The sequence below is a fragment of the Suricata suricatta genome, chromosome X (assembly GCF_006229205.1).
Source record: "Suricata suricatta isolate VVHF042 chromosome X, meerkat_22Aug2017_6uvM2_HiC, whole genome shotgun sequence".
NCBI lineage: Eukaryota > Metazoa > Chordata > Mammalia > Carnivora > Herpestidae > Suricata > Suricata suricatta.
In genome coordinates this window covers 77,962,867-77,979,721 of record NC_043717.1, presented here as the reverse complement: position 1 = coordinate 77,979,721, position 16,855 = coordinate 77,962,867, and the positions used below count along the sequence as shown (strand labels likewise).

The 16,855-nt window shown below is 36.4% G+C and overlaps 1 pseudogene; it reads left to right on the top strand.

Moving 5' to 3' along the window:
• The first annotated feature begins 209 nt into the window (after window positions 1-209).
• Window positions 210-1,244, top strand: LOC115284022 (annotated as a pseudogene).
• Window positions 1,245-16,855: the final 15,611 nt, after the last annotated feature.

The window sequence follows — 16,855 nt, the reverse complement described above, 5'->3', positions numbered from 1 at the left end:
GAACTTTATAAGTAGCCACGTCAATTTTGAAAAGGAGAAATTAGAGTTCTTGTCTTCTGATGTATTAAAACAGAGTACAGGATCATTATAATCGATACAGGGTAGTATTGGTATAAGAACACATATTAAACAAATACTCCAGGTGCTCTTCACCTCCTCATTTGACAGTCACATCTTTGGGTGCAGTGCTAGCCACATTCCTGAACATGATGGTGAGGGTCAGAGAAAGCAGATTTGGTCATATTGGGTGCCTGGTCACCACAGCTACTTTTAACTTTGGCAAAATGATTCTTGTCACCACCAATGACCCTTTCATGGACCTCAACTACATGGTCTATATATTCTAGTGTGATTCCACCCAAGGAAAATTCCACAGCACAATCAAGGCTGATAATGGGAAACTTGTCATCATTAGAAAGCCCATCTCCAACTTCCAGGAGCAAGATCCCACCAACATCAAGTGGGGTAATGCTCGTGCTGAGTATGTTGTGGAGTCCACTGGGGTCTTCACCACCATGGAGAAGTCTGGGGCTCACGTAAAGGGTGGGGCCAAGAGGATCATCATCTCTCCCCTGTGTGGTGATGCCCCCATGTTTGTAATGGGTATGAACCATGAGAAATATGGCAAGTCCTCCAAAATTGTGAGTCATGCCTCCTGAACTACCAACTGCTTGGTCCCTCTGGCCAAGGTCATCTGTGACAACTTTGGCATTGCCCTCTGGCCAAGGTCATCTGTGACAATTTTGGCATTGTGAAGGGACCCATGACCACAGTCTATGCCATCACTCCCACCCGAGAAGACCGTGGATGGTCCCTCTGAGAAGCTGTGGCATGATGTCTGAGGGGTCTCCAAGAACATCATCCATGCTTCTACTGGCACTGCCAAGGCTGTAGGCAAGGTCATCCTTGAGCTGAATAGGAAGCTCACAGACACGGCCTTCCATGTCTCCATCCCTAACCTGTCAGTCATGGATCTGAACTGATACCTGGAGAAAGCTGCACATATGGTGACATCACGGTGGTGAAGCAGACATCAGAGGGTTCCCTCAAGGGCATCCTGTGCTACTCTGAGGACCATGTATCTCTATGACTTCAACAGTGACACCCATTCTTCAATCTTCAATGCTGGGACTGGCACTGCTCTCAATGACCACTTTGTCAAGCTCATTTTCTGGTATGACAATGAATTTGGCTATAGCAACCATGTGGTGGACCTTATGTTCCACAGGGCCTCCGAGGAGTGAGAGACCACTGGACAACTAGCCTCAGTGACAAGAAGAACAGAAGCCCTCAGCTGCTGAGAGTCCTCACCCCAACTCATTTCCCACTACACTGAGAATCTCCTGACCTCTACACAGTTTCCATCCCAGATCCCCTGAAGAAGGGGAGGGGCTTGGGGACCCCTATATTGTCATGTGCCCTCAGTAATATATGCTGTATCAAGAAAGGCAAAAAAAAAAAAAAAGAAAAAGAAAAAGGAAAACCAAATACTCTGATGGAGCAGGATGAGGAAAGCAAATATAAATAGATTTGCATATGTGTAAGAATGTGAATATGACATGATATATGGCAAAATTAACAGCATAAATCAAAAGGAAAAAATTAGTTTAGCAAATAATATTGGAAAATCTGTCTCACTATGAGCAACATATAAACCTGTATCTCTTAAAATACTTAAAAAGATGGCTATACATTCATTGAAGTTCTACATAAAAAAGCAAAACAATGTAAAGTTAATCATATTAAATGTAGGTGAATATTTTTTGTTCTCTAGGTCTAGGGATGCTCTTAGAACATGATTCAGAAGCACATACAATAAAGCTAAATTTATTAATTCAAAATCTGATTTCTGTTCAATGATACTGACAAAGTTAATAGACATGATAGAATAGGAAACTTTATTAGCAATGTCTGAAACTAATAAGGAATTAGTATCTATAAATATGTGATTCTTTTAAAATTCAACCTTTAAAACACAGGGATAAGAGTAAAAATTTTAGGCAAAGGATATAAACTATGGGAGGATGAATTCTAAAATGCCTAATAAACATACTAAGTAGTTTCCAAACTTATTAATAATCAGAAAATGCCAGTTAAAACACTAATGTATCACTTAATACCTACTGAACTAAAACAATGTAGAAAGTGGTATATGTACAAATATGGCCAATCACTGCTAGTGGGAGAGTGCACTGATTCATATATTCTAAAAAGAAATCTAGTAATATTTAATCAAATAGACATGTGTGCATAGAAATGTGTATGTATATACACAAACTATGATTCAACAATTACACTTCTAGGTATATGGCACAAAGGAATGTTCACATAAGTTCATAAAAAGACCTGTACTTCTATATCCTTTGCTATGTTATTTGTGGGTGCTGGAGAGTTTGATGCAACTGAATGTCCATTAATGGGTGAGTGAATAAGTAAAGTGGCATGGAGAACCACACAAAATATGATTTGTCATTTAGAAGCAACAAATTACATGTACACATAGCAACATAAACAGATACGAAATACATAGTGCTTGTGTAAAAATGTCGAAAAGAGAGACCAAATCCATACATATAAATAGAAATACGCACAAAACAATACTATTCATTCGGTAAGAGCACATCTAAATAATTAGAAAAAACGAACACATTAAAAGGCTGCCTGTGATGAAGGGAGAATGAAAAAATTGTTGAAGGATATGGTGATAGAAGGAAACAAATAGATAATCAGAAAAACTCCAAAAGAAATAGAATTGAGGGGCGCCCGCCTGGGTGGCTCAGTTGGTTAAACATCCAACTCTTGATTTCAGCACTGGTCATGATCTCAGAGTGGGGAGATCAAGCCCACATTGGGCTCCAGGCTAGGTGTGGAACCTGCTTAAGATTCTCTCTCTTCCTCACCCTCTGCCTCTCTCCCCTGTTCACGCTCTCTCTCTCTCTCAAAAAAAAAATAGAAAACATAAATTAACAATTTTTGATAAAATTGAAATGCAATGCAAAAGTTGCTTCCTCTTCCTACCCCATGGCCAATCAAAATATACAGGGTGTTTAATAGCAGGTCCTAGACAAAACTTAAAGGATTAATTTGTGCCTGTGGCTTAAGTAATTATAAATGAGGTATCCCAAGGACCCATCAATTCTATTTCTGAGCACATATTCCTAAAAAGCTATCACATGTCCTTAAGATGCCAAACATTTTTTCTGATGGCAGAGAGCTGGAAAAATCAGGAAGTTCATCAGTGCTAGAGTAAAATTATGGTAGAGATACACCCAGGAGCACTTGTGTATCATTTAGAAGTAACAAATCTGATATGCACATAAACATAATTCTGGGTAGCAAAAGTAAGAAAGAGAATGTAATGTATATAATGCAGTACTACTTACTTAAACGTCAAATACATAAAACTATATACACACATAAAAATACACATTTTGTAAGAATACAAACAAGAAGTACACATTAAACAAATGGATGGTTGACTATAGACACATTAAAACATTCTAACACTGTCTGAGTTTTATTGTTTTAAGTTTTCCAAAAAATAAAAGCAGAATGATTTATAGTCTTTGAATTTTTTTCCCATTTTTCATATGAATTCTTTAGATTTAGCCCAATATAATTAGAAATTGGCTATGACATGTCTGACTCACTGTTATAGGTTTAGTTTTGTTATAAACATATTTTGGGGACATAACTGCATTCTTCACCACTGAGGGATACTTATGCAAACCGACACAGCTCTGTTCTAGGCACTAGGCAAAAGAAAATGAAAACAATTATATTCTTGGGAGTTCAGGTTGAGGCAGGAGTCCAAATGAAGAAATCAATAAATAACATGTACAGGCTTTTGTTATTCTGCTCTTTGTCCTGTGGCAGCTATGAGTAATTCACTACATTTTCATAATTGTGAAAGGAAAATATCACTCCCGCTGACCTTTGAAAGTGGTGATTGACTAAACCCAGCAGCCAGGTAGTTGTACAAAGCATAAGGATAAAGTCAAGGGAGCACTCTTGCCAGCAACCAATCTAAAATGCTGTCTTTGGGGGTGGCGCCTGAGTGGCTAAGTCAGTTAAGCATCTGGCTTCCGCTCAGGTCATGATCTCATACTTCATGAGTTCAAGTCTCACTTCGGGCTCTGTACTGACAGCCCAGAACCTGGAGCCTGCTTCCAATTCTGTGTCTCCCTTTCTCTCTGACCCTCCCCCGAGTGTACTCTGTCTCTCTCTCTCTCTTTCTCTCTCTCTCTCAAAAATAACGATTAAAAATAAATAAAATGCTATCCTGTCACCAAGCAAGGCTTTATGTGATATCAGTTTCATTAAGGTAGAGTCACTCTTAAATCAACCATTCAAGTAAACAGCAATGGTAGACATTGCATGAGGCAAGCTAGTGGCCAAATAGATCATAGTTGCCAAACGAATTATCTCATCTGTTGTTGTTTTTTTTAACGCTTATTTATTCTTGAGAGAGAGACAGAGACAGAGCATGAGCCAAGGAGGGACAGACAGCTATGAGATCATGACCTGAACCAAAGCCGGACACCCAACTGACTGAGCCACCCAGGAGCCCCATCTGATCTGTTTTTATGAAAGTGCCATATTACGAGTGTCTAGTTATCAGGTTGCAAAAGACTGAAGCACTGCATATAGACAAAGAGCAGAACTCTGTTATCAAAAACATCCAAAACTACTGGAGAAAAAAGCTAGCCTATGCAAAGGTAAACACTTCAATTTAATTATTTTGCTTCAAGACTTCCAAAGCTAAAGCTGCTCTTGTAGAATATAAGTAATTCACAGCAGTGTTGAAATGGAGTGGATACAACTGTGATTGGAGGTTGCAGAAGCTGTCATCAACATGAAATTAGCAATGGTTCTTATCAAAACAGGCAGATTCTGAAATTGATTTGACAAAAGTGATAGATGAATAGCTGAACTCTAGCTTGAGTACATCTTAACATGTGTAAGAACAAGGGCCTGGCAGAGAATCGAGCTAAGCATCATGCTCAAAGCAAAATGCAGCCTGTAAACAACCAAATGTGGATGAACTGTGCAACTAAACTGAAGGAAACTATAAAGGAAGACAATTCTACGCTATTCTAAAATGTAGACATATGCCATGGACTATCCCTGTCCCAGTCACTACTATATAACATAAATCGTAGAACAATAATTAACTGGGGCACCTGGGTGGCTCAGCCAGTTAAGTGTCCAATTTAAGCTCAGATCAAGAGCTCACCATTCATGAGTTCGAGCCCCATGCTGGGCTGTGTGCTGACAGCTCAGAGCCTGGAGCCTGCTTCAGATTCTGTGTCTCCCTCTGTCTCTGCCCCTCCCCTGTTTGCGCTCTGTGTCTCCCTCTCTCAAAATAAACAAACATTAACAATTTAACAAAAAAAGCACATTGAATAACCACAAAGCAGTGTGTGGAAAGCGAAGGAAATAGCATAATCTATATGAAGCTCTCTAAGTTCACTCTCTGGTTCCTTAGTACAGAGTGGACCCAGGACAGTTTCACATTCACTTAAGTGACCTGTCTCAGATTCCACAATGAATAGGTACAAAATAATCTAGAGGAGAAGGAAATATTGGTTACATAAAATAAAAGAGAAGATTATGTTCAATAATATGTGGGCCTCACCTTTTGGTATTAACTTGTCTACACTATTGATCCCAGGGCTTCAGCTCAGTCTGAATCCTATGTTTTAACAGGTCTTATGTACAGCTTCCTGTTGAAACGTTTGTGGCTTTTTCCTCACATGTGTGAAGACAGAGAACAAAAGAACTGGGAGGAGCATGGTCACGTCTCACAGGCAAATGAGGCTAAGACTAAACCATTAACAAACAATTCCCGCAAGAGACCTGGCATTCATCATCCCACTTCTATTTGTATCAATGGATGGACGTCCAATTTTATAATGTAAGTTGACCTCTTCTCAGGAAGTTCTTACTAGCGTATATATTCCACACATTATTTTGAGACTGTGTAATCAATAAAACTGTCACCAGTGATACAGAAATAACAGCAGGTGCATGCCAAGAAAGAATGCTACTTTGCCTATTCCCCTTAGCATTGTCCTACATAGATTACATAATTTACCAAGATAAAAAAATTGATTGTGATAAAAGCCTCTGAAAGTCTAGAAGTATAATCTAACCTAGACAGGGAGTCCTGCAGTTAGTGAATGCTGCTTGATAAAGTTCTTACTAGGGACAGCCTGCTGCTCCGAAGTAGCCAAACTGCTCTCATACAAAAGAGTGACCATGAATTGCATCCTCTGGCAGCCAGATGTCATACTGTGAAATGCCTGAGACACAAGGTAATCACCAGATCTATTTTCTTTTTTTTTCTACCCAAATTTTCTTAATGGAGAAAAAGAAGAACATAAAGAGTATTTTGGGGGGAAGTTACTCAGAATTGCAAAGGTGCGATTCTCCCAACATTGGAAATATCCTGTCTCAATAACATCATCATACGCAGTGAAAGGAAACTGCAAGGATATAAAAATTAAAATATATATTATTCCAGTAGAATATATGGTCATAAATAATGCTTACAATCTGGAATCACAGATTAATAAACTTTGGAGATGTATCTTCTATGTACTAATAAAAAGCAAAGTATAAGTCAATGAAGTCATACCATAAGCTAGATAACAAATGTAAAAATTGCTTATGCTAAATCTGTCATTTGGTAAGTATAACATGTTGAATTATATATGATTTTTTATCATAAAATTTTCTAGAATTCCAGTTGTATAAGAAATGTAATAAACTTGGGGTGCCTGGGTGGCTCAGTTGATTAAGCATCTGACTTTGGCTCAGGTCATGATTTCACGGTTCATGAGTCTGAGGCCTGCGTCAGGCTCTGTGCTGACAGCTCAGAGCCTGGAGTCTAATCAGATTCTGTGTCTACCTCTCCCTCTGCCCCTGTCCTGCTATCTCCCTCTTTCTCTCTCTCAAAAATAAATACTAAACATTAAAAAAAAAAAAAAAGAAATGTGGTAAACGTAACACAATTAACTCCAGAGGTAAACGTAACACAGTTAACTCCAGACTGGAGCCTATTTTAAGACATCAAATTACGTTTTTTTAGTGAAAACTCATCATCAAAATACTTTTTTCTAGTGAAAAATGTGAGGAAAATATACCTATTTTGGGATTTTGAGAGATGTTACATTGAATTTATACACTAATTTAGGAGGAACTGGCATCTTCTAAAATATGTGTGTGTTCATTATTCAGACTCATATGTGATTAAGAAAAGGTATTTTCTTTAAACATAACTTGCTGAAATCTTATTAGGTTTATCTTGGATATACTAAGATTCCAATTGCAATTCAACTTAAAAGTGGTTAAGAAAAATGTGGTATTTATTAATTCACATGAACACATACTGGAAAATTCAGGAGTGGGGTTGGCCTCTAAGAAGAATTAATGCAGAATGTCAAACATCACATTTTGTCTAAGTATAAACTTTGACTTCTCTCTTCTCCTCTCCCTCCTTCTCTCTCTGCCTCCCCCATTCACCCAAAACAGGTTCTCCACACCTCATACAACACAATTTTCACCATATTGTTCTATCTTTATTATATCAATAATGTCAAACCTGATTTCTATTTTTAGTATCTGTTTCATCTATTTTCACCAATCTATTCATTCTATAACTTTTTAAAAAATATTTTTTAAAAAATTTATGTCATTTATTTATTTTTGAGAGACAGAGAGACAGCTCGAGCAGGGGAGGGTCAGAGAGAGAGGGAGATACAGAATCTGAAGCAGGTTCCAGGCTCTGAGCTAGCTGTCATCACAGAGCCTGATGCGGGGCTGGAACCCATAAACCGTGAGATCATGACCTGAGCCGAAGCCGGACGCTTAACCGACTGAGCCACCCAGGCGCCCCTAAAAAATATTTTTAATGTTTATTTATTTTTGAGAGAGAGAGAGAGAGAGAGACAGAGTGTGAGAGTGGGAGGGGCAGAGAGAGAGTGACACACAGAATCGAAAGCAGGCTCCAGGTTCTGAGCTGTCAGCGCAGAGCCCGATGCAGCAGTTGAACTCAAGAATAGCGAGATCAGGACCAGAGCTGAAGTCAGATGCTTATCCTACTGAGCCACCCAGGTGTCCCTTCATTTCATATCTTTTTAAGGTATAAATAAGGTACAGACCTCAGATATATTTTTAAAGGAAATGTGAAAAATAACCCTTTTCAAAAACTCAGGCAGAAAAGAGTAACATCAGCAAACTGGCCAACTAGGAAGATGGAGGCCTTCAGCGTCTCATGAAAACACCTTTAAAAAACCCAAAACAACTATATAGAATCGCCTAAAAATAGTGTTCCATAGCAACACAGTAAATGCTCAATCAAGAATAACACACATTCATGATGGTAGGAAATTTTCTGGCATTTATACTGACCCTTGCTCCATGTCTTTGTGGGCACACGGCAACACACTCCAAAGGAAGAGGTTCCCCAGTTTCCAATTCCCTTCACCAAAACAGAGGTAGCAGAGAATATCTTATTCGCAATGCTCTACCCTGCCCGGTGGCTGTCGGAAGCACTGGCCTCTGTTTTGCTAGACTCAAGTTAGATGAGGAATAGCAGCATAGTTTGGATGACAGGTCAGGAAAAGGCAGGGGCAGTAGCAGGCATGGCTTATGAAAGATGCAGAGAGACTACAAATCCATGACACTTGGGAAAGAGATGATAGGTAGAGGACAACAGCAGAAATCTAAGACACCAAGGAGAAGTTACACTGAGATTCTTTCAAGCCACACACAGCCACGTAGACAAGATAGTCAAGCCACACACAGGACAAGATAAAATGTACACCCAGAGAAGACTTCAGGAGACCTTCATCCCCCATCCTGGGCTGATCTCTGAGTTCAGAATATTGACTGCTAATTAGGGAAAACCTTACCCTGTACAGAACTAGTCTGCAAAGACTGAAAGAGGTTACTGATATTTTTCAAATTAACATTTTGCAATGAAAAATATCCACAAGGCATAGAAATAAACAAGAAAACATACTACAAGGGAAAATAATGTGACAGCAATGAACCTGGAAGAAACACCAGCATTGGACATACTAGACAATAATTTTAAAACAATCATCCTAAATATACTCAAATCACTAAAGGAAAAAATGGACAAAGAACTAAAGGAAATTAGGAAAGCTATATGTGAACAGGATAAAAGTATCACAAAGAAATTAAAATTATTAAAAGGAACCAAATATTCTGGAACAGAAATATACAGAACTCTACTGAAAAATTCACTAGTGGGGTTCAACAGCATACTCAAACAAACAGAAGAAAGGATAGTGTACTGGATGATAGACACTTAAAATTATTGTGTCTGAGAAGCAAAAAGAGAAAAGCATGAAGAAACGTCAGTAAAATCTAAGGAATTTATGGGACACTATCAAGAAGACCAATTTGTATGTTATTTGATTCCCAGAAAAGAAGTGCAAGAAACAAGCAGAGATTATTTGAATTAATAAATTACAAAAGTATAAAAATCATTACAAATCTATGTTGATGGGTCCATGATACATAAATATGTAATTTTTGAAATCAATAATATAAAGTGGATGGGTGCAGAGCTATGGGAATATTTTTTATATGTGATTGAAATTAAATCAGCATCAATCTAAAAAAGATTGATATAAATTTAGGATGTTTTATGTAATCACCATAGTAATCTCAAAGAAAATATCTATGTTGTATTCACAAAAGGAAATGAGAAGGGAATCAAAATATCACACACACACACACACACACAACAATGAACTAAATACAAAGAAAGGCAGTGAAGCCATAAGGGAGGATATAAAGGACAAAGAGCTATAAATCACACAAAATATAAATACCAAAATAAGAAAGGTCCTTCCCTGAGTAAATAAATTTTAATGGATTAAATTCCCCAATCAAGAGACACAGATGGACAGAATGGATTTTAAAAGAACATCATTTAACAATATCCTAATTACAACAGACTCACTTCAGATATAAAAGCACAGGTTGAAAGTCAAATGATACAAAAACATTCCTTGCAAATGGTAAATGAAAGAGAGCAGAAATGGCTATACGCATATCAAACAAAATAGACTTTATGTCAAAAACTGTTACAAAAACCAAGGATGGGCATTATAGAGTGATAACAAGTTAACCAAGAAAATACGACAATTATAAATGTATATGCACTGAACATCAGAGCTCATAAATACATGAAGAATTGAAGTGAGAAATAGAAACCTCTACAATAATAAGAGACCTCACTGCACCACTTTCAATAATGGATATTGATGTGAACAACACTACAGACCAATTAAACCTAACAGATGTAGACACAACCCAGTGGAATATACATTTTCACAGATGCAGAGGGATCATTCTCCAGGATAGGTCATATGTTAGACCACAAAACAAGTCCTCATGAACTTTAAAGGATGGAAATGATACACAGCCTATTTTCTGATCAAAATGAGATGCAACTGGAAGTCAATAGGGAAAAGAAAACTGGAAAGTATACAAATATGTGGAAATTAAACAACATATTATTAAACAACCATGTAGAAATCACAGGGAAAATTAGAGAACACTTTGTCAAATGAGGGGTGCCTGGGTGGCTTAGTTGAGCATCTGACTTTGGCTAGGGTCATGATTTCCAGGTCTGAGGGTTCAAGCCCAGGTTCTGTGCTGACAGCTCAGAGCCTGAAGCCTGCTTGGGATTTTGTGTCTCCCTCTCTCTCTGCCCTTCCCCTGTTTGTGTTCCATCTTTCTTTCTCAAAAACAAATAAAGGTTAAAAAATTAAAAAAAAAAAAGAAAATACCTTGACAAATGAAAATAAAAACATAACCTTCCAGAACTTACAGAATGTATCAAAACCAGTGCCATACGGGAAATTTATATCAGTAAAAGCTTATATCAAAAATGAAAAAAAATCTCAAATCAACAACCTAACTTTACGCTTTAAGGAACCAAAGAACGAACTACGTTCAAGGTTAGTAGGAAGAAGGAAATAATAAAGATTAGAAAAAGATAAATAAAATAGAGAATGCAAAAGCAATAGGGAAAAATCAGTGAAAGCAAGAGCTGGTTCTTCAAAAAGATCAACACAATTGACAAACCTTCAGCTAGCTAAGAAAAAGGAGAGAAGATGCAAATAAGTGAGATCAGAAATGAAAAATGGGATGTTACTGTCAGTTTTACATAATAAAAATATTATGTGTAAATACTGTGAACAACTGTATACAAATTGGATAACTTAGGAGAAATTGGCAAATTTCTAGAAACATGCAACCTACAAAATTGAATAATGAAGAAACAGAAAATCTGAGTAGACTTATAATAAGGAGATTAAATCAGTATTCAAAAACCTTTCAGCATGAGCAAAAAAAAAAAAAAAAGCCCATGACTAGATGTCTTCAATGATAAATTCTATCAAACATTTAAAAAAGCATTCACACCAATTATTCTCAAATTCTTCCAAAGTATTGAAAATATGTCATACCCAACATATTTTTTAAAAAGACAGGACACTCCCTAACTCATTCTGTGAGACTAGAATTACCCTGATGCCACAGCCAGATAAGAAAGTGACAATATAAGAAAACACAGACCTGTATCACTTATAAATATGGATGAAAAACTCTTCAGCAAAATACCAGCAAACTGAATTCAATGACATTAAAAGATCTATGCACAATGAGTAAGTTCTTAAAAACTAAAATAAAATAAATGTAGAATTTCCATATGAGCCAGAAAATCCACTTCCGTATGTATATCCAAAAACACTAAAAGGAGAGACTTCAACAGATATTTATGTGTTGATGTTCACAGGAGCACTATCCTCAATTGCCAATGAAAGCAACAGGTATTTATCCATTGATAGATAAATAGATTAAATAATAGGTGGTATACATACATAATGGAACATTATTCATCTCTAAAAAGAAACAAAATGCTGACATCCTAAAATACGGATGGATGATTCTTTTTTTAATAAGATGTTTTGAAATTTGATTTTATTTATTTTGAGAGAGAGAACACAGAGAGGGGGAGGAGAGAGAGAACACAATCAGACTTCACAATGACAGCAGGAAGCCTCACATGGGCTCAAACCCATGAACTGTGAGATCATGACTTGAGCGGAAACCAAGGGTGAGGTACTTAACTGACTGAGCTAGCCAGGTGCCCCATAACACAGATGATTCTTAAAAACATTCTGTGTGAAATAAGGCTGACACAAAAGGACAAATATTATATGATTACAGGTGTATGAGGTCTCTAGAGTAGTGATTTAATGGTGGTTGTCAGGGACTGGGCTGGAGAAGGGATTGGAGTATAAAGAGCTATTGATCAATAGGTACAAAATTTACATTTGGGAAGACAAAAGAATTCTGGAGATGGATAGTGGTGACAGTTGTGCAAAAATATTAATAATGCACTTAATGGCATTAATCTGTACAGTTAAAATGATTAAAATGGCACACTTTATGTTATATATGTTACCACCATTAAAATAGACCAAGGCAAATTTTACACACATTGAAATGCTAAGATTTTAAGACTGCAGTTCAATAAATTTTTGTCAAACATGTTCGACCATATAAACAACAATCTAATGAAAAAATAAAAATATGTTCTTCACTACAGAAAATTACGCTCTCCCCTTTTCCAGGCAATGACTGCCCTTCACATAGTAGCTACTTTCCTCATTTCTATTATCTTATGTGTTAGCTGTTTGAGCTGTCTCTAAAATAATAATATAGTATGGGATTTTTATGACTTATTTTTATTTAAAAAATTGTTTTAAATGTTAATTTTTGAGAGAGAGACAGATCACAAGCCAGGGAGGGGCAGAGAGAGAGAGAGAGAGAGATGGATGCACAGAATCTGAAGCAGGCTCCAGGCTCTGAGCTGTCAGCATAGTGCCCGACTTGGGCTCGAACTCACAAACTGTGAGATCATCACCTAAGTCAAAGTCAGATGCCTAATGGACTGAGCCACCCAGGTGCCCCTTATGACTGATTTCTCTTGTTCACCAAATTGTAAGATCAATCAATTGTACTTGTCAATAGCACTTTTGAAATTACACAGTAACATTTAATTGTGTGAATATAACATGACTTGTAAATTGATTCTGTGGACTTTTGTGTTGTTTCCAATTTGTGGCTCTTACGAATAAAGATATTACAAAAATTCCTGTAAATATCAGTATACTGGTGATGTATACTATCCTTCCTTTTGGCTACATTCAAAGAAGTGGAATTACTAGGCTTCTTTAAACATAATAATAAACTACAAGTTTTACAAAGCCATTTTATGCAACGTACTTGAGTCCGGTTGCTCCATATTGCAGCCAACATTTGAAGTTATCAGTCTTTAGTTTTAGCCTTTCTAGCAGTTCTGTAGTTATATTACATTGGAATTTTAATTGCATTTCTATCGTGAAAAAAAGTAGAGTATATTTTTGCATGCTTAATGGCCATTTATATACTTTCTTTGTCTAAATGAGTGCTCAAAACTTTTGTTCATTTTAATCAGGTTGTTTATCCTGTTTAAGATGTTTATATATATTTTTATGACAGATCTCTATTGAATATATTGTATTGAAAGCCCTCAACTTACCTTCCTCTCCTTTTAATAAATATTAAATATGTAAATATATATTAAACTTTATATGAATATATATACCTTGATTTTTCATTTTCTTAATGAGAAGTTTTAAATATTTGATTAAGTCTAAACTATATTTTTAATAATTTGCATGGTATATGTCTCCTAGTGAGTCTCTGAGTGTGCAAAGCTGTTCATAAGCCATGCTGGGAGTGGTTGGATCCAAATCACATGACTGTTGCACTATCTGCTGCTTGACCAAGATTAGTTGCCCGGTCTCCAGGGGCACAAACAGGCACGTCTTCCAGTGGGTCCTGAGTTTGGGCTGTTCTCAGAGCATGGCAGGGAGGGACTGGAGCCAAGTCATGTAGTTATTTAGGACTTACTATCAAACGAAAGTTGGCTGACATGTCTCTGGGACCCGTGACTAGCATATTCCCAGGTGTGTCCCTGGACTGGCAGATCTGCTTGCGGACTATGGCCAGGGATTCATGCTCAAATATCAGATAGACTTTTATATGTCTACCTTTTCCTGTTACAATTTCCTCTGCTTTGGTATTCTGCAGGTGAATTTCATCTTTTTCAGCAGGCCTTAACTTTGGCATATGCATCCTGAATTTAGCAAACCACTGCTCCCAGTGGGCTTCACTGCCCCAAAACATATTATGGAAAGTGTCCCAATAAGTAATGCAGAATGAACCTAGGGCTCACTTTGCTAGATTCCCTCTTTTCAAGAAATGTTGTTCTATTCCTCCTGATAGATAATGCCTAAAAAGTGCTGCTTCATATATTGTGTTCAGTTCTATAGGCTGTTTACAGAGGATGGCAAGTCTGATAACAGTGATTCACTTTCTTTGAATCAGAACCCTGTCTTAGATATTATGATAGCTGATATATTTGGTCTTAGGAGAGGAAACATAGCTGTCTGGCCTGGAATCCTGACTCAGGCATTAATGACTCTTGCAATAAATGACTCACCTACTATATTTTAGATAAACTTTAAGAAAAATGAGTTATTTATTTTGAGAGGAGGTAGAGGGGCAGAAAGAGGAGGAGAAAAAGAATCCTAAGCTGGTTCTGCACTGTCAGCACAGAGCCCGGTGCAGGGTTCCATACCATGAACTGTGAGATCATGACCCGAGCTGAACTTGGACACTTAACTGACTGGGCTACCCAGGCGCCCTGTAAGTTCTCCTTTTTAAGATATTATGGATTTTAACTAATTTACCATATTTACCTAAAGCTATCACTATTTTTAATATCTTTATTAACATAAAATTCATAATAGTATGTGTAATAATTTTAATGTCTGATCAGTAAAACTGCCCCATTTTTACTCCTGATATTTCATAACTGTTTTTTAATTATTATTATTAAAGTTACATTAATTTTTTTCAACAAAATGACTTTTGGCTTTGTTAAATTTTTCACTGTAATTTCTTCTTATTTTTTTAATGTTTTATTTTTGAGAGAGAGAGAGAGAGAGAGAGAGAGCGAGCAGGGGAAGGGCAGAGAGAAGGGGAGACACAGAAGGAGAGCCCAATACGGGGCTCGAACTCGTAAACCATGAGATCATGACCTGAGCCAAAGTTGGATGCTTAACTGACTGAGCCACCCAGGTGCCCCTCTTCACTATAATTTCTTGATATATCATTGATTTATATCTTATATAAATCTATAAAATATTTTGTATTCTTCTAAATACATTGAATTTTATCTGCTCTTCTATCCCAAGCTGATTTAGATAGATGAATTACTGATACTGATTTTTCCTATTTAACATGTGCATTTCAGGCCTTATTTCTTTTAATTTGCATATCACTGCATTATATACAATTTCATGTTCAATAATTTCATAACCATTAATTTAAAAATATTTTTGTTTTCATCACATTTGTTCTTTGCATCATTACTCTGAAGTGTGTTGTTTAATTCCTGAACAATTGATGGTTTTCTAATTATCTCTTTCTTGCTAATTTTTGGCTTAATCCCACTGTTTTCAGAAAACATACTGTGTGTGATTTCATTCCTTTCAAATTTGCTAATACTGTTTTCATGATATAGCATATAATCTGTTTTGTTAAATACTGTTTATGCACTGGAAAACAAGAAGTATTCTGAAATTAGGTGGGTAGAGTATTTAAAATATGTCAGGTTAACTGTGTTTTCAACATTCATAGATCTTTAGTGACTTATTTTTGTCTATTGTTCTAAATTTACTGAGAAAGTTATGTTAACATCTCCAACCAAATTTCAGTTACACATTCTGGTATAATCCTTGTAATTACCCTAAGGATTAGAATACACACTTTACCTATTACATTCTACCTCAAATCAGTTATTTTACCACATTCCGAGCAATGCAAAAAATGTACAAGAGTTTCACTTTACTTAGCTTCTCCTATTATTTGTCCTACTGTCATACTTCTTCCTCATAGGATATAAACTGAACACTTCTTTACCTTTTCTGGTGTTACACATTTCTTTCAGCAGTCCTGTGCTGCTATATCACATAGAATATTACTGGATTCATCATATTATTGGAACCTGAAGAATTCCACTTAGTTTTTAACACTGTATACGATAATTTCTCTAAAATTTCTTCAACCTCTTTATTTCATTTTGATTTTTTGAGGGAAGGCTTTACAAAATGTCAAATATATTTTCCTGTTTTTTGTAAGCATTTCAAATGTGTCATTATATTGATTGAGGTTTTGCACAGTTTCTACAAGAAATAAACCTTCAGTTTTATAGATAATGCTTTTTTTTTCAATGTATACTTTAAGGATCTCATTTTAACTATGGTGTTTGGCAGTTTGACTACAAGATCCTTACATGTATTTTTTTATACTTAGACCTGCTTGATATTGTTGAGCTTCTTGAATAATAATATTATTCATCAATTTAGAAAAACTCCTTATCAATGTCTCTTCAATTATTGCTTCCTGCCATTTTCTTCTTCTTGTATTTTTGGGAGCACAATTACATACATGTTTTGTATTTTGTCCACCTGTGTCTCTTTCTCTTCTGCTCTGTTATCTTTTACTCTGTGCTTCACTTGGATATTTTCTTTTATTCTATTTAAATTCATTAATCATATCTACTTCTGTGTCTATTCTTCATCTTAGCCCATACAATTAGCTCTTAACTGTAGATATTGTATTTTTCAGTTATAGAATGCCCAGTTCATACTTTTGTTTTAAGAGAGAGAGAGAGAGAGAATGAATCTCAAGC